This window comes from Pseudopodoces humilis, chromosome 3 (genome assembly GCF_049639895.1).
Source record: "Pseudopodoces humilis isolate 2021_Gansu_Grassland_sample_001 chromosome 3, ASM4963989v1, whole genome shotgun sequence".
NCBI classification, from domain to species: Eukaryota; Metazoa; Chordata; class Aves; order Passeriformes; family Paridae; genus Pseudopodoces; species Pseudopodoces humilis.
Window position 1 is genome coordinate 48228052 of NC_142202.1, and position 22951 is coordinate 48251002.

The 22951-nt window shown below is 37.2% G+C and overlaps 1 protein-coding gene and 1 long non-coding RNA gene across 4 annotated transcripts in view; both read right to left on the reverse strand.

The window, feature by feature from the left end:
- The window catches only part of LOC148184640 (uncharacterized), a 34078-nt gene extending 14786 nt beyond the window's left edge, over positions 1–19292 (reverse strand). Inside the window, exon 1 of the long non-coding RNA XR_015772193.1 lies at positions 19246–19292. This is a non-coding gene — a long non-coding RNA (uncharacterized LOC148184640). The remainder of the gene's footprint in view (positions 1–19245) is intronic.
- SASH1 (SAM and SH3 domain containing 1) overlaps positions 1–22951 on the reverse strand; it is a 541099-nt gene that overhangs the window by 510543 nt on the left and 7605 nt on the right. The window lies entirely within an intron of this gene.

Consider the following 22951-nt stretch of genomic DNA (forward strand, 5'->3'; position numbering starts at 1 on the left):
TTACACCCACAACCTACAAGTTTTGAGTCCACTGTTTTCACATCGCAAGATTTGGTGAATAGCAAATCCAGTCTGTCAAGTTGTGGTATTTCTGAGTTGTATCTGGCATTTCCAAGGTCAGAAACAGGTAGGCCTGGTTTGGATTATTCTTCCACTCAATGTACTACTCAGCTTTAGTGCAGAACAATATATATCTGATGCTTTTTGCCCACTTGGTATTGTGAAGCTCCTCCGCAACATCACGAAAGAATTTGAGCACCCAAAGAAATCAAAAAGACATACATCACCAAACTCCCCCCTACCCCCTTTCAATAAAAACCCAAAACCACAACTCAACTTCATCAATTTCATTAGGGATTTATTATGAAAAAGGAAGCAACTTTCTGAATGTTACAAGGCATAGAAGGTTCACCAACACACAGAAAGGTCAGTCTCACACAGAACAGTTAACTCAAGGATCACTGTACAGAAAACAGACATGTACACCACTTGAGAGGGAAAGGTCTGCTTATATCAAAACACTAGAGACATTGAAGCATTTACATCAATCTGTAACTAACCATAAGTGTCAGAAGGACAAACCCACCCACAGGAAAATCAGATGTAATAACAGTGGTGGATCAGCAAAGTATGTATCATGGAAATATTCTATTTCAGCTGTAATAAATCCAATATATGTATATAGGGAATTTATCATAAAGATAGGAAAAAAAAGTTTTAATCCTACTTTGGAATTTCTTCCTTTGATCTATGCTGGAAACCAAAAATAACCAATCTTAAAAACCCTCCAAAACAACAAAACTTCATGGAAGAGAGAAAACTCACTTTATGCGATAAACTAAATCTTCCTTTTTTCAACTCATTCTTTTGAATCAGAGATTGATGCTGTCATTGGAATATAGACAGCTTTTCCTGCTTGAATTTAAAAATGATGTTAGCATTGTAGATAATTAAGAATATTAATGATACCTACAATGCATAATAAAATATAACCTTGCAGATAGTTAGAATAAGTGGTGTTTGGAAGGAGCCATGCATAGGCATGCTCAGTATATAGCACTACCTGCACAGATGTAGGATACCTGTTACTAGCATTGCCAACTGCCATCCATTCTGTCTGCACAAGAAAGTATTTTTTTACTGAAAAGAAAACAGGAGAGCAGCACAGGAATATTGTGGTTTATTTCCAGATCTTCAACTGATCTAATGAGCACATTCAGGTGACTTAATTTGCTATTATCCATAAGTTTCATCACCTGTAAAATGGTACTTATTTCCATTGTAAAACACTTGAAATGTACTGATGAAGATCTCTACATAATCAAGTACTTTTATTTTTTAGTTCACTAAGTAGGCATCTAGGTCAAGAGATTACAGAATCTATGATTTAAAGAACAAAAAATTATCACATGCAATATTAAAAAGTATTCCCACAGCCTTGAGAGTATCACTGCTGAGATAATACAGAGTAAAAAACCCAAAACCCTCCTAAAATAATTATTCCCCATTAGTAAGAAAAGCATTTTGATGGAAAGTGATTAATTTATTCCAAAAATCATCTATAGCTTTCTTAAGAAAAATAAATCTCTCATACATCAGTTTAAGTACATATTAATTTAGATTTGTACATATTCTCCTACAGAAATATGATTGCACTGGCTAGAAAACCAAAAAAAAGTTAACTATGAAGTGGCCCCTTCTCAGCTCCTATTAAAATCAAATTTCTGGAATATTAAACATTAACTTAAAATAATTGCAGCTGAGCAACAATGTTACTTAAAATAACAAAAACAAAAGCCTACAGTAGCACAGAGGAAAGTAGCCTGTAATTACGATTTAGAGAACTACTGTGTTCTTGTATTTGGAGAGATATTACCAAGCCTTTTCTTAATATAAATATAACAAAAGCATTTTTGTCAATTATACTATTTTATTTATGCTCAGGTTACTCTATCACTGAAAATAATTTATACAACACTCCAAACTTCACATTTCCTTTGTCATTGAGAATTGTCAGGAACTGGGAGCCTGCCAGCCAGCTCATCCAGCTGTCACTTCTACTCCTTCCTACCCAAAAGGGGAAAACAGGAAAATTCTTGTCTTGCTTCAGCAAGATTCTCCAAGCAAAATACATAATTATGTCACTTGGTACAATGGGAGCACCAGAAGACTAAGTGCAGATTATATCCCCCTAATGTATGAAGCCATTAGGCTCCATACATTTGCAATCCACCAGAAAGAAGATTCCGCCAACAAGATTACAAGGCTGCTGAACCAAGGATAGGAATGGCTAAGACCAAGGTCCCTATTTCCCCTTTTTCACCAGAGCTTTGAAGACAAGCAATCAAATTGGAAAACCCAGTCCCAGTTCAGCTCTATGTTTCACATATTTTTCTGTTTCATACTTCATATTGCCCCTTCAGATGGCAAGTCCAACAGCTCTTCAACACAGCAGCATAAGATAACCTGGCATAAAGATGATTGTCACTAATATCACAATACTCAGTACCAAACTAGATACTATTTAGCCTGACAACTCAGATTCTGTAGGCTAAGTGGGAGCCTGGGTGATACAGAGGTATTAGATAATAATTTCATATTTTCTCCATTACCTTGCAGATCAGTTTTTTACCAGTTGTCTCCCAAATAACTCACTGTTGGCTGAACTTGGTATATCTAAATTATAAAGGATACTATGATTATTATTCACTGCAATAAAACATTTGCCTACAATAAGTATACATTGACTAATCCTGGAGTTTTGGGATTTTTTTTATTTGTTTGGCTTTTTCTAAATGACACTTGACTCCTTATACTGATCACTTCAACATCATGCATATTACACCTCATGTAATATGCATGATGTCATATCAGAACATCATGCATATTACACCTCCCCCCTCCAATTCTTTCATGAAGAGCTTGGTCCACTTTAACCTCCTATTGCTCCTTCTACCATCCCCCAAAATTTCTTATCCTTTGAGATCCACTGCTTCTAGTCAGAAAACCAACACATGATGTACAGAATAGTGCTGTGCAGATTATAGCAAATTCTGTGCAGTGATTAACTCTGAAATTCTGGAAGTAAAGTAGTATAAAGCAGATTAAAAATGCATTCCAACCCACATTACACAAACAAATATGCATGAAGCATCGCATTCCATTGCAGTTGTATATCTATTTTTCTGACTCCGGCTCCAGGACTTCAACCACTGTCCATCAATTGTTTAAAGATGGAACACCTCAGTGTCTTTTAACTTACAGGTAAATTACAATTAAAAAAACAAAACCAAACAAAAAAATAATCAAATAACAAAAACAGCCAAAAAAAACCCCACAAATCCCACCCAAAACCAAAAAACAAACAAACAAAAAAAAACCCAAAAATCATGTCCACTCCAGTAAACCTTCCCCGTATGAGTTTTTAACACTAATGAAAGAATTTCCACTTTCAAATGCTTTGCTTTTTCACTGACATGGTGATGAGGAGTTCAACCAAGTCTGCTATTGTCAAGTATTTTTGGTGTTTTTAGTATAGAATTCAACTGCATTTATCTCTGTTACAGCCCTTCTGCCATCTGTGACAGATCATATTTCTTGAATTCGTCATCAGAAGATGACTTGTTTCATATGTTACCCCTTTACACTGCTGTACATGCATTCCAATCACTGATATTTCACCTCCAGGAAAGGAATCCTTGGATTTCAAGAAGCAGAGGGAGACTAATGACAGAGCCCTCAGCAGGACACTGCAGCTCCTCGACACCAATCAGGGATTACATTTCCTGTCTTCCACTGCAGCAGGAAAGCACCAGCTGAGCAGTTCAGAGGAGATCTAAGTATTTTAGAAAAAACCCTCAGAGCCAATCACAACTGCCTACTGGACACAGCGGTCACAGAGAACTGGATTAGTATGCAAAGCAGGAGGAAGATGTAAGTTATTTATTAACTCAGTCATCCTGGTGCCTTATTAAACTACTAGAGAAGAGGAAAAAGAGACAGAAAACGTCAAAAATTATGTTAGGAAAAAATCTCCCTCTTCTACGACAACAACTAATTTGATAAACACAGTTATTCCATTATCAGGGCTCTTAGACAATTGATGCAATTCCTCTGCTGCCTTATCACCACACAGACTGCTTCTAAGGCCAAAGGGACCCAGAACTCCCCTCCCAAGCATGCCAGCCTACACAGAAAGGGCAAGGGCTGGAAACATGAGGGCCTGAGACCCCCGGCCAAACAGCTTCCAGAAAAACAAAATGTTGTCATCTTGTCTGGACAAATGGAAATCTTGAGAGAGACACCATTCCTAGATTAGGCCAAAATCCTTCCTAGCATATCAACAAGAAGAAGTATCTGCTATGAAGTATCAAAACTGGCATTACAAAATGGAAGATTCTAATTCCTGAAATAATCAAGATAATGAGGAGTGACATGTAGAGATTTTCCTCACATCACATACAGGAGTCAGACTGACGGTACAAAAAAAAATCACAGATTAGCACTATAACCTGCAATGCTGCTCTAACTACAGGATGTGATATAACATTTCAGTTCCCATGCAGCAGTCAAGGCCTGCTCAGAGTCGTAAGAGTGTAACAAGAGCAGTTCTATGCAAACTTTGCGTGATGCATTGTGCACACTGCTGCAGTAGAGTCCTAGTTTTGAGTGCATCAAGGAAGAAAGACAATGGGGAAAAAAGTTGCTCTTATTCACCACAGAATAAAAAGAAGCTCTGGTAGCAATCAGTTGTAACAAACCCTGACCATATGGGGGTTAGGTTTTCAGCAGAGGGACAACCCCACATGTATAGGTTGTCAACAGACATACAACTATGCAATGCCAAGACCCAAGTTTATTTTTGAATACTGATATGCAAACTTTAAGGGCATAAACAAACACGGAAAATGTAGATGGGCTTTAGAAGATCCCAGTTATCCAAAGCAAGTCAATTTCTTATCCAACAGCATTTAGCTACTATTCAGACATTCAACAGTAACTATCAGTTAGGCCACGGCTTTATTTATTCCCTACAATATGAAACCAGCTCTCCCAAAAAGCTGCCATACTCACACACAATAGGTTTTGTACTTGGGCATAGGATGGCTATACTAACCTATACTTCCATCACAGCCTTCTATGTTTTGTCTTTACTCTGCTACATTTCCTTCCTAGTTACCAAAAGACAAAGAATAAACTTGTAATGACTCTTGGTGTGGCCTTCACCCCGTCACATCCCTTACTTCCACCTCCCACATTCCTAATCTTGCAAGTCTTATATCAATTCTTGCTTTTTTTTTTCCAAAGCCAAACTATCATTCCAATTTTCAAAAAAATACTATCATCCTTTCCCTAGGGGGTAAAGACAAAAAACACAATGCAATTTTATTTAAACAAGTCTGTACTTCAAATTAAAGTACTCTATTCTAGATTGACCATTTAAACTCTTGTTTAAAAACTATGACTGCTGCTGTTTTTGTGAAAACACAAAACATTAAAAAATAAAATCTCACATACTTAATAACAATACTGCTTCCCTAAAATATTGTCATAAAAAATAGAACCAGCTTTTCTATCCAAGTAAGTATAACAACTGGTTTTAAAATTTGGAAAGGGAAGCCAGAGGATTCTGATGTTCTGGGATTATAGTCAGACACAAAAAGCCCTGCAAAAAGAACAGAAGATGCAAACTCAAAAGAGCTCATTTACCTATCAGCGACAACTAGCAAAACAAATAAAATGTAGCCACTCACAGCAATATACATTTGCCACAACAACAAACCCAAAAACATCTTCTCTAGCCCTTGCAGGACAGAGTACCCCATGTGTACCACTCTCCTCATTTATACTTGGAACAAGAGAATAATAAAGTTCTGGCCTGCCTTTTCCTCAGTTAATGTATTGCTTCTATTCACACTCATGAGATGTCCTTGGCAACTAATGATTTACCTCACCTGTTCCAGACACAAGCTGATTATAATAAATTAATCTGGCTTTCAACACTACTACTCCATCCATATGGCCCCTACTATACACTCATCATTTATCTACAATGTTTTCTGAAACAAGTGGTGCTGGTGAAGGAAATGCTCACACAGTAAAACAATATTCCTATTTATATAAAATAGGCAAAATTTAGAATGAATACACTCACTCATGAATACACTAAAGCTTAGCTTAGTCCTAGGACTGATCAGTCACAAGTGCCTGGATCCAACTGAGCCCCCAGATGTGCACCTTTTACAGTTATATTTAGGCCAATGACTGAAATAAGTGTCTGCTGCATGCTGCTTCACAGACAAGTGATAGCACTATTGCTGTAGGAACCAATACACAAGGCATTAATAATGCAGACAATTACTATGATCTCAACATCACACTTGGAATTATACAAGTCCAAGCCAGCTGCTGCCATTTTGTGCACTCTCTTTATTGCTCAATTTCCCTAATTTAATAATATTTTAGAATTTACAAGTAATCAAAAGCATATAACTATGCCTTATCTCCCTTTCACATCTTCACCATACAAGCCTCAATATTTTGGTTTTTGGTATAGGGCATTGCATGCTTTGATACTGCATGCTGTGAAACATACAATAAAGCCCCAAAAATCTTCAAACAGATCATTTGCAATGTATCAAGAGAGAAACCAGTAAGAGGAAAAAAACAGTATGAGCAATCCTCTCTCTCACACTTCATCACATCATTACAAAAAATAAATATAAAAGTGTACTACAAAAGTCATTCTAGGAAAAAGAAATGAAAATTCTGATTCAATAAGAAACAGAAGAAGGTATGGCTATGATGCACTTCTGTTATTATAGCCAAAATGATTATCCCAAAAGCAAATAATGAAGTGGCTCACACTTCATTAATCCATTTTCCTAGACTTTTTCTAGACTCGATAAATCTATTTTGTGACACTGATTTACCACATCATAGATACTGCCCTAAAATTTGCAGTATCTACAACATAAACCTACATTTGTTTTGCTCAATATTGTTTGTCTGCTACAACTGTTTTAGTATAAAAAAACCCCCACAAGTCAAAACATAGCAAATTGAACTGTGCACTGACTCCACTAAAGTTCTGTGACACTGGCAGCAAACCATGCCCCTCAAATTCTGTGAGCAGTCGAGATAAATGCCAACCCTATACACTGTTGCCATACAGGCACACAGACAGAATACATCTACACCTCTACAGAAGCAACCTGACCTAGAAGAAAGCACCAGCCCCTTGGACAGCCTGAGAAGATCAGCACACACTTAGCATGTGGTGACAGCAGCACACTGTCTACCTGCATTGCACATGGATGTGCTGTGAAAGAGCCTGGACAGCCTCAGGCTGCAGGTGCAAGCACTCCAACAGTGCAGGAATGCTGCTCTCAGCCATCAGAGAGAAGATCCTGCTGTACCATCACCCAACTGACACTGCCCAGACATCCCAAACGGAGATGATTGTGGCAGTTTTCACTGCTGGCGATCTTCAGTATCCTGAGTGCCATTTGCAGGCACCTAGAAGTCTCCCATGTAACCATGTGGAATGTTAGAAGTTAGAAGTGACTGGACCTTTTGTTGATAATCTGTATTAAACTATCCCATCAAATTACACTCCCATCTCATATTCAGCCACTGCAACACAGTTCAAACTCATGTTTGCCACAAGGAAAATGGTTCATGTGAAGTTTATTTAAGTATTCATATGAGACAACTATACATCCTAGCAGATGCAAAGATCTCCTTTATACATACAGACTAAACGCACATGTACCTTCAGTAATTTCCATATCATCTTTTACTACCTCCAAGACTAATCTCGGAAGTAATCAGTTCATCCCTGTCTACCCTAGCTTAGTCCAGGTACTTCAAATACTATTTTTGAGCCCAAAGGCTTACCCAGCAGTCTAACTCTACAGAACAATGAAGACTTAGCTAATTATGCTAATTAATTAAGCTAATTAGGCAGCTTCAGCTAATGTATGTAAATGCAGCTGGTTTCAGAATATTTCATTTTAAAAGGCTAACATAATTCAGCATAACTTAAGGCAAACAGACACTTTTATAGTAAGTGTTAGCAAACAGCTGTAGAGGGTTGTTTTGCACAGGAAACTATTGCTGTCATACTCCCACAGAGAGAAATGCTCAGGGGACTCAACATTACTTAACAAATCAAAAAGACTAAGCGCAGCTCCAGGACAGTGAAAGTGTAACTTGTACATCTACCTAACATGTGTGCATTGCTGTCCAGAAAATTCCCAGTAGAATTTCACAGTCAACACCAAAGTCTGAACTGTGCTAATGCTACTGTCATCTAGTTAGCTTTAACCCAAAACAATCTCACTTTGCCTTTGTGCAGGCAGAGGTCATGATTGTGTAAAACGCCATGGGTCTATTTTGCCTTTTTAGACCACAAATACCTTATTCAAGCTTCACAAGCTAAACCACCAAAATAGAATTAGCAGGATATAACACACTTTTTACATAACATTCTACTCCAAAAGGGATTGAATATGTAAAAGTATTTCAGGGTTAAATATGTATTACCATGTCTTTGATTTTGTTAACACAAAGATTAGCTACAGATTACTACTACCAAATGAAGGTCCAAAAGCCTCAAACGTAATTTCTATTTCCAGGCTGAGCTTCAAGTGATAGATCCATCTGAAATCTGGCTTACCAAAATGTAAAATGGACACTCACATTTGCCTATGTATAGGCAATACATAGGATACTTCCTTCTCATATTGCTGCATAAAAACAATAAGACCCTGTTAAAAAATAATATCAATACTTGGTGGATAAGCATAAGACTAGAGAAAATAAGTGTCAAAATAAACAGCCAAATTGAAACTCTGACCGACATTCACTTTGGGTAACTAGCAGGGTCAAAGGCCAACAGCCTGTAAAACCAGAACTAAAGACCCTGTATTTTGGTAGAAAAAAGGTACTGAGATCTTTGCAAGGAAGAATTTAATGTGGCAATTAATAATTATGATTAAATAAAACTAAGAGCTGCAGTGTACATACTAGCAGTCTATCCCATTTTTGCTTGCTGTTTATCTTGCTTCCTTTTCATTAAGGAAATGCCTCTTTTCCCTACATGGAACTGTAGTGACATTTGACAAAGTAATTAAGAGAAGGATGATCATGATCAGCTGCCTTTGCCCTGTTACCAAACACAGTCAATACACAGTTCATGACTCCAGCAGATGTTCGTGCTTTACAGACTTATTGGAAACTTAACGTCTTAGTTTTTCTGTCCTTCCTGTATTAAATGGAAAAGAGAATCTAAACAGAGAAACCACTGACTTACTAGCAGCAAGTATTAACCCATCCAACACAATCTACTTTACAAATCAACAAAAAATAAACTGCCCAACAGTTTTATTTCCACAAATACAGAGCTATTATGAAACAGGCAAGCTTGAACTCTCTTGACAAATGGCAGAAAAGCTTGTTTGAGCAAAGGACTCTGTCAGGGTCATTGGCTACTCATCCATCACTTACTACCCCTCCCAGTTAATACTTGGCTAAAATAATTCTTCTCACAAAACATGAATCTACAGTGCAGAGGACAGAGGGTCACATAGTACAATGAGGCAGAGTCAAACTCTGACTGTAAAGAGGCATTTGTGAATTCCCCCATCACTTATGTCCTCGTCTCTGCCTATACTCCATCTCCATATGCCACCCATCTTCAAAAGACCATGGACTTGCTCACGTCATAAGATTTATCCAAATCAAAGCTAACCCTTCTCAAAGGACACCTCTCAAAAGGTACTGCTCTCAAAGAGGAGTTTTGTGTGTGTATGCGTGTGTCTGTGCTCAAACAAGATGTAGGTAACAGAAATCTAAAATTAACTGCCTAATAAAAAGGTTGGCTTTGGGGTTTTGTTTGTTTGTTTAAATACAACCAGTTTGAACTGCTTATAAAATGAGGGCCTTATTCTAATACAGGCTACTTCAGCTAATGCAGTGAAAGCACAGTAGTTAAAATCTCATTTGGCAAAAGGCATCTCTAGTCATGCAAGAATGCAATCTCACTGAGCAGCTATGAGTATGAGGTTATAGGATAAATGGCTCCTAGGCAAACTCCTCCTCATCCTGACAATTTCTGGGCTTCAAATGCTGAAGTTTTGGCTACACCCTAGACACCCATCTGGGCTTCACAAATATATCAGAGATCAGCTGCAGAAACTGGGGACAGAAGCAGCTAGGGATTCTCAGATCCTCCAGTGAAGAAGCTGAGAAGGAGAAATAAACAGATGAGGCTCTACAGATCAGAGAGCTTCTGCAGGGAGCCTGGGCCAAGTCTCATTAGAAATCAAAAGTTCACTCAAAATGGCAGAATATAAACAGAACACTTCAGATGCTTAATTTTAACCAAAAAATATCCAACAATCTCTAGACACAAACAGATAATGGTGATAATTTTTTTTCAGGTGCAATTTTGGTTGGCATCTCTCCTGCTTGATTTTACAAGTACTTAATCCTTAAGGAAATAATAAAGATGAAATCTTGCTATTTTTAATTTCCAATGCGCCCTGTCTCACACTATCATAACCACTAAAGGAGGCACCAGGCTGGAGAGAATCTGCCAGAGTGTGCAAACCCCAAAGCAACCAGTACTGAGGTGATCTCTGTTGCATTTCAAAACCCATTTCCTGATGAAGATTCTCAATACGGAAAATTTCTGAAGACCATTCTTAAGAATATTTTATATCAGCGGTATGAATACAACTGTTAATTAAACAGTGACTGAAACCTTAGGTAGGAATTCCACATAAAACACAAGCTAAAATAAAATACTACATCTATTCTTGTAACACTATTGGCCAAAAATAATAAAGGCCCTGGATGAGAGCATATAGAAACAAACCACTGTCATTCTAATATTCAGAAACCTCTCCAGTTTTGAGTTTTTCATTCAGTATTCCTAAATAACAGGTATATAATCAGTAACTATAGCAGTACATTTTACATCGTGACTTGACTGCTAATGTACCTGATTACTATCTTATCTTAGTTAAAATCTAAGTTTAGTAAGAATGGAAAAGTGCTCTCTATGCTAATGTTCAAGAATGCTCTCAAGAAACATGTTACTATTAAAACAGCTTTAAACTTAAACTTAAATTAAAACTCAGAGGTCCTAAAGCCCAACTCAGAATCATAGAATCATTGAATGGTTTAGGTTGGAAAGGTTCTTAAATACCATCTCGTTCCAACCCCACTGATCTGGGCACCTTTCTAAACCAGGTTTCTCCTAAACCAGGTTGCTAGAGAACCCCATCTAATCTGCCTGGAACACTTCCCAGGATCCACCTCTCTGGGCAACATGTTACAGTGCCTCACCACCCTCACAGTAAATAATTTATTCCTAATATCTCATCTTAACCTACCCCCTTTCAGTTCAAAGCCATTCCCCCTCATCCTGTCACTACATGTTCTTGTAGATAGTCTCCATTTTTCTTGTAGTCTATTAACTACATAAAGGTAGCTGTGTGTTCTCCTTGAGTTTTGACACATGAAGGTACAAATATATATATATATATGCAGAAAAGTGAGAAAATTGATAGAAAGAAGGAATGCGAGCAAAATTCCTCTGTATTCTTATTCTATTCAAAAGGCATTCTACAATAATTTTCAAGCAAAATAGATCTTCCTTCTTTCTGTAGGATTTTAAGTGCTCAGAACTTCAGTATACTAGCTACCTTTCCAACAACTCAAATATACCTAGATAAGCATTTGGTGTATGGTGGGAAGGGGTGAAGAAAAGGACTTGCATCCCATGACAAACAGTAAGGAGGGTGGCAGCTAACCTTAAATTCTTAGGCCATAATAAAAACAAAGAGGAAAAAACCCCTATGTATATGTATGCAACTGACTGTTGCAGTCCATTTAAGTCATTTTAGCTGTAGTTAATTTCCAGCAACAAAAGGAGATACAAAGGGCTACATGTGTATTCTTTAATATACAAGATTATAACTAATATAAGGTCTTTTTTAAAATTTACTGTTCTCAACTATTAAAGAATAACTAATTTTACAGCTTTCTAATGTGTAGGTCTAAATCACTGACCATAACTAATAAGCAGTGTAATAGCATGGATATCTGAAGTAAAACCACAGACTGCAATTTTGTTGATTGTAAATCATCATCATTTTAATGCAAAAAGCAACAGCAAATCTCTGTAATTACTGGGTGCATTTTGAATCACTTTTACGATTACTGCTCTATACCCATTAAAAATCCAAAACAGTGAACTGCACAGGATATAAAACTAGAATTATGATATACTACAAACTGTAATTGAAATCCATAAATTTCCTTACCAGTGTTCAAAATTATTTTGTTGCCAAGAATGGCAGCCCTGCAAAATTGACTTTACAAACATTTACTTTATCTAAGAAAGCAGTAGGGGCAGGGATAGTAGTAGCTGTTTTGAGATACGTAAACAAAAATGTAAAAACATCAAGGATCATATTTGGCATCTCTGCTTGTTTATGTAATACATGTGGCTACCAAACTCACCCATTAAAAAAAAATAAAATCTGTTCTAAGTGCTATAAGCAAAAACTGAAGAGGTCAACAGTGGTATACACGCAGTTTGAACCTGTAATTAAAAACTTCCAAGACACAACTTGTAACACATGAGATAATTTACCACCTACAGCACTGTCCAAGAATATTCCACAAAATAGTAAAACCCTGTATATCATACTAAAAATAGAAAACCAAACCAAACTCAGGAAACAAAAAAGAAAATGCCTACACATTACTTGAGCAATCTACTGCATTTCCTTGGTAAAAAAAGAAAACTGGCTTCTAGAAATGTGTGCTTTTTTTTAGGAAAGAAAATCAGGAAAATTAAATACCTCATAACAGGAGAAGACTTCAATGTTTCTAGAGATATTAAAGTGTATGCTAGCTAGACATTTCATAAAATACCAGATTAAAAATTCTGAAACAAACCCACATTAAAACTTAGATGGGTTTAGGAAGAAAGGGATAGCAGAGTATTTGTGGATGTAGGCTATTTGAACAAGGAGAGACCCGAAGACCTTGTTTCAGCTATCAGAACAAAAGCATTGAAGAGATACACATGCTCTTATTGTGCTGTGAGTCTGGACTATCCCTCAAATGGGGGCTGTTGTTGCAATTTATCTCTTCATGCAAGGAAATACACACTTGTTGGAGACTATGCACAGGGTGCCATGTCAGGATTGTTCTTTTTACACAATAACCTACTTAAACTTAAAAAGATTATCATTATTTATATTTTTTTAAAATATGAAAACCAAAACCATAATAAATGTAGGCTGAAAATTTGAAGACGGCTTCTATCTAAAAGAAAAAAAACTGAAAAAACACTTTTGAGGATCCTGCACTGCACTTCTCTTAGGATGACTAATAGGAATAAACCAGTTGCTAAGTCAGAAAGATTCTACCACACCTACATATTGATGTCATTGGCTGCTTCAACTGGTAGCTGAAGTTTATTTTAGTGTGCAATAAAAATCGCTTTTTATTCTGGTGAGGGCTTTTCTATATTAATGACACTGCAAAAAAAATCAGTAACAGACATTTTGCAGATCCTTCCTGCAGAACCTCCAGGGACAGAATTTGAAGAGAACAAGGTAAAAACTACACTTGGCCCTTTCTTTTCCATTCCTCTCCTCACCCTTTCTTTCCTCCCACCTCTCTGCCTGCCCCCACATCCCTCAACTTCAACACAGTAATTTCTACACAATCAGATTATATATTCCATTCTACAGCATTCTATTATGAGCTGCAGTCATGGTTGAAAAAGTATTCTTTAATCTAAAAGCCCCTTTGCACACATTTATAACTTCCTCTAAGCGATTTCCTAATTTCCCCAAAGCTCCAGGCTAGGAGCAACTGCAAAATGTTTCCCCTAAAAGCAATATATTGAACTGTTTGTTTTCAGGAATTCTGTGGTGAAAGTGGGTAACATCACTATTATTTAAGAACGTTTTTTGCTATTTAAAAATAAAAAACTCTTAAAAGCACCAAACTTCACATAAGTAGATTAATATGTGGTTCAGCAATGAAGCATAAAAAAAAAATCTCCAGTATGCTGCAGCTTGCCCCCTTTCTCACTAAGATCAGTATTTGTGAATCAAAACACATTCAGTCCATTAGGATGATAATGCAGACAACATTCAAAGACACTGCATGAGCTCCCACTGCATTAACCAGCAGATCTGCTGATTTTACAAGTAGAGAGTAAGATACACAGCACTACAGAGATACAAACATGGGGCTTTTTCTCATTTATCCCTTCTATTGCTAAGGATTGAGGAAACACAAGAGTGACATTTTTGGCTTTATTTTCTCTTGGCTGTGCATTTGAACTGTCCAGGGTTTTTCCACAAACTTGATTCCTTTCAGCAGCACATCCCTCCCCCTGGTTAAATTACTGTGCAGTGTTTCATGATATTGTGCATGCGTCCTTTGCAGATTCTCCTTTTACACACGCACATTCCTGTAGCACCTAAAGGCGAATCCTGCTCAGGCACAACATATTTAAAGTGGAGAACAAAGTTGCCCTCAGTTCCCTCTACCCAGCAGAAAGGCAGCAGGGGCCGAAACGCAAAGGACACACGGATGTCTCTGTCTGACGGACACTGCTGTCCATGTAGGGATCAAGAGCTGTGCAGAGGCTCTGAACTACAAGGTGTGGTTTGTGATGACAGCATGAGGGGAAATCAAGACTGCATGGAAGGAGATGTGCTGCTGCTCAGCATGAGAACATGCTACACCCAAAACCAGTGGTGTAAATGACCAAGAGCACTGATTTTTTGGGTAAATAAGGTAACAAGGTTGAAACAAATGTGTATTGTTGGAACAAGATTTTTATGTTGTACAGGGAATATTTATTGATCCTCCCACATAAAAATGATTCTGTTTCATTAATCAAAAAGGGACAAGATGTTCAACAGTCAACCTAGACTGGTCTAGAATGGATTACGTCAAATCCACCCAATTTCTTTGTATACCAGACAAGTTGCCACAAAAGAAAGGAAATAAGTGGATGCCAAAAATCTTAACTTCAGTATATCTTTTGATGTTGTTTCACAAGACATTTGGATTAGTAAACTAGAGAAGCACAGTATAAATCAAAATAACAAATGAGTACAATATATAAGGAAAAAAGTATTTTTACAAACAAGAAACTTCAAGAGGGATCACGAAAAATTTTGCAGGGGGCTGTTCTCGTTACAGAAATAATCACTGGTTTTAATACTGATTTGGGTGAACAGAATGATTTTTTGTATCAGCAGGCCACATTCAACTGGATGGAGCATTAGTGTATAGAACAGCCTTAGACTTCCAAATGGTCTTACACTGGAGGGAGAGCCTAGAAAATACAGGAACGTAGGAAAGGGACAACAGCAAGAAAGTACAACTGACCACAAAGCAATACATACACCAATAATGCAGAATAAATGTCTAGTTCTCTGGATCCAAAGATCCAGAGCGTGAATCCACAGTATCACAACATGACAAAAGGGTAACAGCTATATGGGGGCAAACAATCCAAGGTATCAGCTGCAAAGAGTTTTGCCCAACACCAGCAAGGCCCCAGTGGGATTCAACAGCCAGAGCCCTTCAGGCCAACAAGGGAGGGGACCAACTTGGAAGAACAGGAATTGGCCCAGCAAGTATAACGTAAAAGAAGGATTAATGAACCATCTTTATTAGTTAAGCAGACACCTTTAGGTAGAACTTAGTAACATCCTTGGGCAGCTAAAGCTTGTCACCAGAGGACAAGACAAAAACCTTTTATTCTCCATGACCGTGGCAGACATGGCAAGAAGCAACAAGCTAGAACTGTTGCATGGAAAATTTAGGAAAAATTTCTAACAGCAAAGATTGTCAAACAATTAATAGCCAAGATTAAGATCACCGGTATTGTGACCTTTGTAAAGTTATACAAATGCTTGTCAATAACCAGTTTCAAAATCCAACTTACAACTGAGGAAAAAAAATACTTACCAGTATGTCACCTCTACTCAAAGGTATTGGACAAGTATTTCAGTCACAAAAACTACCAAGGGTTACTACTACCAATTAGCCAAACTGCAGAAACTCCCTGTGTAGAACTGTTGTCACATAAACAGAATTATTTTTACAACTCGGGCAACATCCACTTGGTCAAATCTTAGATACATTGAAAGAGAACGCATGGAAAATGACTGAACCATTTTCACTCCTTTTTCTGATACTTAGAAATACACATTTCCATGCAGCACTACCACTTACTTGTACAGAGGGAAAAAGAAGCTTATATAAAACTGCAAGAAACATTCTTCAGCTGCAAGCTGTCTAAACAACATCCAGAGCTGTGATTTAAACATGAACCTCCGAAAAAAAATCTGCTTTTCTTTTCCAATTTTTACTTGTATTTAAAAGACAGTGACAGTATTTAGAAAGCCAGAGTTTAAGTATTCTTTATACATAGTTTTGGAGATATAGAAAGAAAACATCCTTAGGGTGTTATTAGAATACCCTTTCAGGCCATTTTCTTTCCCCAGGCTGATGGTCTACATGAGCACAAGCAAAGGGCTAACAGGTCTAAAAAAATGTGTGTATTTATCAGAAAAGGGAGCAAAAACAATAGATTCTGAAGAAAAAGCAAAGGAGAACATGGTCTGACAGCCAACAATTCCTCTGAACACATGACTTTAAATTAAACAAAAAACCCAAGAAATTAGTTGCAATGTCTTTAAATTTTCCACCTTTAAGATTTACCAGACCCAAAAGCAAACCAATCTATCCACCTCCAAACAAATCCCACCCCTTCACTGAAGTCAGAGTGATCTGGTCCTTGGGACATACAGTTCCAAAACAGCATAACTCACATTGCAAAAGCCATTTTTTCTTCAGTTTGGCTTTCTTGCAATTTCTTTACTATAGTTCATACCTCCTTTCCAAGTTTTGCTCCTCCTAGGTAGTTTAAGTCTAGTAAGGCACCAATAATTAAAATATGGGATTAGTCTTCCTAAATAGTTTAAAAATACTTTTGAAATATATAGACAGCATCAGTAGATAATTAAAACACAATTATCAATTTATTCCACTTCTTCTCAGTATTTTTCATGAACCAAAAAAAAAAAAAAAAAAAAATCTTACTTTTACTGACTACATTTTCTGTTCCCTAACTTCTAGCTGGAAAACAGAAAACCATGCAGAATTTCACCTTACTGTTTGACAGGCTACAACTTGTAGCCTCCCAACTGGAAAAAGTAAAGGGGGTGGGTGAGCATGGGGGGAGGGGGGTTGGATGAGCAGGAGAAAGAAAAAGATGCAAACAAGCAAAAAAAAACAAAAAACAAAAAAAACAAAAAAAAAAAGAAAGAAAAGAGGTCCAGATTTATTTAACAGCATTTGGCTGACAACATTAAGTGGGGGAGGGGCACCCACAATCTCAGCAGCTCATTCCAAGGAGAAAAGCTTGTGAAAATAGCAGCTAATAAAAATATGTTTTAAAAACCATTTAAATCTAGGCAAGATTTCAACCAGAAACCATAATGGCTACATTTTTTATTTAGTACTTTGAAAGCACAGTTGTAGCTCCTTGGAAAACCCTCACCATTCCCAACAAAATCAATAGCAAAATTTCCACCAACTCACATGATGGGAGTAATAGCCACAGCCTACACACCAGACACAATCTACTGTAAATATGCTTTTAACTGGAAAGCCCTACTATAGCAAAGATAACTGATAACACTTAAACTGCAGAAGTTTCCTCTTCTATCAAAGAGCTATTTACCCAGCAACATACAACTGCGTATTCAGTAGGTCTCACCTTCAAGCAGCTAATGAGCAGACCTCAAGAAAGCATAGCAAGACAAAAATTCAATTCTGTAGTCTGCTCAGATTTTAGTTTTAGGGGTTTTTGTAATGCTTTTAAATATTCATACATGCCCCTAAACCCACGTAATATTAAAGCCATAAATATTTCTGTTAGCTTCTTATTGTCCATGAGACAAACATAACCACTAATAGGTAATTACTAATCAGGTAACTATCTGAAAGAGTCTAGAGAATTTTTTTTTTTTTTTTTTGGTAAATGGAACACTTAGCAAGACAAACAAAATCTAAAATACAGATCAAAATGAGGAGGAACTAAAAAAAAAAAAAAACCAACTACCAAAAAGCACATGAGTTGTGGGAGAGGCTGTACAAGGTAGCAAGGTACTAGTGATAATATCCAAGTAATTCTGAAAGTCCTTTCTAGGATGCCAACTCTAAAATTTTAGAGCAGCATTTAGGTACCATGATCGATTTGAAGGCAAACCAATGCTAGCACTTAGCCAGAAATAACACATCTTGAAAACTTTCAATTAGACATCTACAAACTGAAAACTATCAATTACATGAAGCATATATTCTGCACAAACTATCAGGAAAGACAACAACAAAAAAGGAAGATTTTAAAACTAGAATGTGCTAAGTAAAAGTATCAAAATTGGTTTTGTCTAGTTGTATGGCAAATTCAAATTAGAGAAAGACATTTTTCCAAGGTAAACGTGACAAGAGATACAAGGAAAGAAAAATAAGCTCTTGAAATTCTTTCACTACCTTCACCTTGAATTTAATTCATATTCATCCTAAGTACAAAGCTGCTATTTATTATTGAAAAGATGATACTCATTTCCTTGTCCCTGTAGGAAGAAATATACTCAGTACAAAGGAGTCTCTGCCTTATTTTCCAAAATGAGATCAATAATATAAACTATTACATCAATTTCAGCCACTGAGAGGTCTATAAAACAAGTTCTATAAAAACCTAGACAAAACCATGCTTCTTCCAAAGCCATCACACACATATGGATATACTGCAATAGCTTATTTCCTGATAGACACCATAGGAATTGACTTAATGAATCCAGTGGTTGCATAAACAGTTCTTTTTAATATACATAAGTTAAGAACATAAATTCTGTTTTAAGTATGTTTCCAGCTCCATGATAAAATAATTCCTTAGGGAAATACCTCAATCCTTCACAACTTCTTACAGAGGTGAATTAATACCCGCTACTGAAGGCTCATAGGAAAGCCACCCAATTTCATAAGTGATGCAACGTTTTATAAAAAGCACAGCACCCAAACTAGTACATACTTGCTGTAGTATAAGACAGTCTCCACAAGAGATTCAGACCACCTCTTATTAGGAAAATTTCTGCTTTCAATGACATGCATAAAACTTACCTATGACGAGAGTCATCACAGACAAAACTCCCTGGAATAAAAACCCCATATGGTTCAAGGTTATGCAGTGCTACTACTCATATTTATAGAGGTAAATGAGCACTGAGGCCACCAGCCTGGGAGCACTCAGGGGCAAGCCTGGCTCAGCTGATTTCCTTTGCTGCCTGATAGCAAATAAGCTCCCTTTCACTCGACAGCACATGCATGCTTTTCTGTCAAAGAGAACAAAATAAATTTCCCAGGGAGCTATTGCATCAGGACTCAAAACACTACTGAAAAGAGAATTTTTCAACATTGCTTCAAACAAGGAGATTTTAGACCACAAGCCTGAGAAATAGTGAAGAATTTTGCCTTAACCTTTGCTGTGATACAAATGTTACTTCTTGAAGAGATATAAAATGAGTGACTGGGGGTTTTGTTTGGTTTTAATATTACTGGCAATGACACATACATATTTTATTATTTCTAATCATTGTCTCTAAGAAGTATGTCCCTACTGTGTGTAATTTTTAGAGCTGGACAGAAACCAGCTAGTGATATTCTTGTCAAACTTCCTCTTGCTCCATCCTACTCCACAAACTACAGAGCATTATTTTTAACACTGTGCAAATACTAAGTGCATGTGAAAATGCTCTCTCTGAAACACCATCTTGGCAAAATCTTATTTAGAAGTTATGACAGGAAAGTCCAATAAGTTTTCTTCACATGAAAATAGCAGGTTAAATCAAAATTACTCTTTAGTCCGATTTCCTTATTTTCTGTTTTATCCTCTTTTAAGTGTTATAATACCTTAAAAGGAACAAATCTTCTTGGTGAGCAATTTCAGTTTCCACCATTAGTTTCCACAGTGTTTTAAAATAAGTGTTTCTTAGTGTTTTAAAATGAGATCCCCTTCTGAAGTTTGGCGTGATGTGAGAAAGAATGAAGACAGAGGCTGAAATAGCCACTTGCCCTTATATTTAGGTTGAAATTTTTAGCTTAGGAACTAGCACAAGAAGACCTATAATAGTCTTGGTCATTCTTTATACTGGTACTCTTAATTTCCTTACTGCAGAAAAACCTTTTCTGAACTAATAGGTGGATATTTAGGGGGAAAACTACGAGGTAAACGAGAGGTCAGAGATGCATTTGTATAAAAATCCTTAATGCAATACAACACAAACAGTTATAAGTAGAAAAGGTTTAAATAAAATCTCAAGAAAAACATTTGGCAAACAAAAAACAACTGGACAAGAATTCAGAGATGCTGCAATTAGAAGCAATTATTATGATCGTATTATTAGAAGTAGAAAATTATGCAAAAAAAAGCCTTTCAAAATTTTTGCATTGAAGGCATTTTGCATTGAGGTTACAACTTCATTTTTAAGAATACATAGTCCTGCTTCAAAAAGACCAAATCTGTCCCATACAGCAGTTCAAAAGCTATTATACATCCTCCTTTACCTTGATCAATCCTTTCTTTCTGACACAAAACTGGGGCTGGAGGGACTTTGGATGACTGCTGCTTGTGGCAGTTTTAAGATTGCAATTTTTAACATCAAAGTTTAGAGCTTTCATTTTATAAGAACAATATGGGCTCAGCCACCTGTGTAAGTCAGTGGGAAGGCAGCTGGGGACACTGAGCACAACGGCCAGAGAAGTGATTGCCCCGCTCTCCTGAGAGGGAGAGAAAGTTGCTCTTCTCTTAGAACATAAGGGAGGAGAGAGAAGGATCTGAATAGCAACCTGAGACACTGGGCAGCAGGAGAGGGAGATGGAATTAAACTCATACAGAATATAGATTAAGTGAAAAAACTGTTAGGGAGACCAAAGGCAAAAGATGTATATTCTTGGGTGGGAAAGAGATTGCTTTTAGGGAAGAAGATAGTGTGTCTTGAGGCAGACTTTGGGGAGATGATTTAGGAGAAGTCAGGGAATGGGTAGCCCTGGGGTATGCAGAAGGCTCTGGGACAGCAGGGCTGGGAAATGTGGAGCCCAAAGGACAGGAGCTTGCTAGTGCAGAGGTAACACTTCCAGCAAATTTCTCTATCGACAAAGTAAGGGCACTGATGCAAAAATGGCACACACTCCTAGTTTTTTCTGTAAGTTATTTTGTTCTTTCCTCTATGGAATATTAACTTAGTAAGTTTTTGGTTTATACTGGCTTTTGGCCTTCTTCACAGCATGAATAGCCTAGTTCCAGATCTCAGTCACTGAAATTCTCAATGCCTTTTTCTCCTAATAAAAATATTTCCTTCTGTGCATGTGAAAGCATAGCCAAGTGGCCACTTAACTAATTCTGGGAAAAAAAAACAACCAAAACAGTACAAGCTTTCCCTAGCCCCTGACTGAAAGGCAAGATTGTTTTCCCAGCCTTTTAGCTCTTTTCTTAGCCAGACTTAGTTTACAGTGTATTTTTTGAGACACAGACATCAGAACCAGAATTAATTTCCCCAAAAGACTAACATTATATGCAGTGATAATACCACATGCTTGCATCAGAGTGTGTTTCCTCAAAACCAATGCAATTATTCTGGGAAAAACCCCAAATGTGTAGAAGACATACATTTGTACCTGCCTACAGGGTTTATCTGCCATGTCTTATTGCTATTTCTTCCTGATTTTAAGTTACTGAGAGAACAGCTCTAGACAACTATGTTTACTCCAACCAATACACATCAGTGGAGATTTCAGAGAATATTTACCAAATATTTATTCTAGCATGGACCTGTAAGATCTATGTTCAAAAGTTAGCCTCACTACTGTTCAAGCTGTTAATGGTGATACTTAAAGCTTTGAAAAGTTCTGATTACTATTTTTTTGTATTTACCGTTCTAAATTTGTGTAATCCTGTTCTTGTCCACCACCACATTTACAGCCTGTAAGGGTATGCTTGTTAGCTGATTTAAATTTGAACACCTCACTCAAAAAGCAGCATCAAATGAAATCCCTGGCAAAACCCCCACTGACTTCACTGGGAATGAGACCAACTGGAAGAACAGGGCTCCCACAAGAGACATGAATTACTGTCATTCCCATCCTGCTGAGTTTGTGAGAATGAAGATGAGATACTGTTTGAAGGCCCTTCTACTTGTGTTTCACGTGACCTGCCACTTCTTTTTTGTTTTGCAAAGTCAAAGAAAAGTAAGGAAAGTTATTTTACTATCTGCAAGTAACAAACTGAAGAGGCTGGGTAAGTCACTGGAGACAGCTTTGGACCGGCTTGGCTTGCAGACTGCCAGTGTCATAGAAGGTTCACCCCATTCTCCCCTTCCTGCTGCACAGCCATTCCCAAAATACCATGGCAGTGCTAAACATAGCCACGTCGTGCTCTTTTAATAAAAGACGATTCCTGCAGGGTGCACAAGCCACCACATTTGTCAAGATAAGCACATCAATATGAGATGTCATATTAGCCTAGACAAAGAGATTGAACAGATAGCTTTGTCAAACACCAAGCAGAGGGGCTTATACAAACTGACAAAGCAAGAAATTCAAACGTTGAACCTACATTCCAATATTAACACATTCCAACCTCTTCTGCTGTAGAAAATTCTCAAACCACTAAGCGAGTTCCTGTAAGTGATATGATAAATTTATTCCTAATCTACAATAATAGTATTCCCATCAATTCAAACCTCTCTGCCGCACTTTTCAAAAACTCTGTAAGGGCTGTTAGTATGTTTCAGGTTATTTATGGATCTATACACCTTAGTGAATAGGGACC